We start from the raw sequence: 674 nt of genomic DNA, 5'->3' as shown, positions 1-674 counted from the left end.
TGACAACATCAATATTTCGAATTATATAAATGTCACTGCCATGTTTTATTCTATCTGTTTCTATAATGAAGCAGTGGCAGAAAAAAACCCGTTCATGATTTGTAATTGAAAACCAATGGCAGTTTTTGTGGACGACACGATATTTAGGGTATAAAACGGGCGTCCCATTACATAAAACGTTTATCATTCCCTATGGCAACGACGACTACCATGTACACGAGCCGTAACATTTATTTGCGGACAAGGATTCCTTACGAGTAACAATATGTCTTGTGATTCAAAACTAACTTTAAATAATTGTTCAGTTTGCCAAAGAGGTAAGGATAAATATAATAATAACTTTATTTTCCCAAGTGAAATATCATTGCAAATCTGTATTTGTGTAGAGTTATGTTCAAATATTAATAATGCGAGATTTAAATACGCTTTTGTTCTGTAAGACATGTAGCAAAGTTTTACATTAACTGTGTATCAGCAGAGTTTCTACTGTTGTTTTTATTGTATTTGTTGCAAAAGTATTTGCTTCAACGTTGCGTTGTACTTTCGGATGTGGTTTTCTGACTAAGCTGCACCATGATCAATGTGTTCTGTCAGTGAGTAACAAATTGCCAATTCAGTGCAAGCAGAAATTTGCTAAAATTAATTATCTGACAAACTTTTTGTCCTTAAATATA

This window comes from Argopecten irradians, chromosome 1, assembly GCF_041381155.1.
Source record: "Argopecten irradians isolate NY chromosome 1, Ai_NY, whole genome shotgun sequence".
In the NCBI taxonomy this organism is placed as follows: Eukaryota; Metazoa; Mollusca; class Bivalvia; order Pectinida; family Pectinidae; genus Argopecten; species Argopecten irradians.
The sequence above is the reverse complement of the archived record's forward strand: the minus strand, read 5'-3'. Positions refer to the sequence as shown.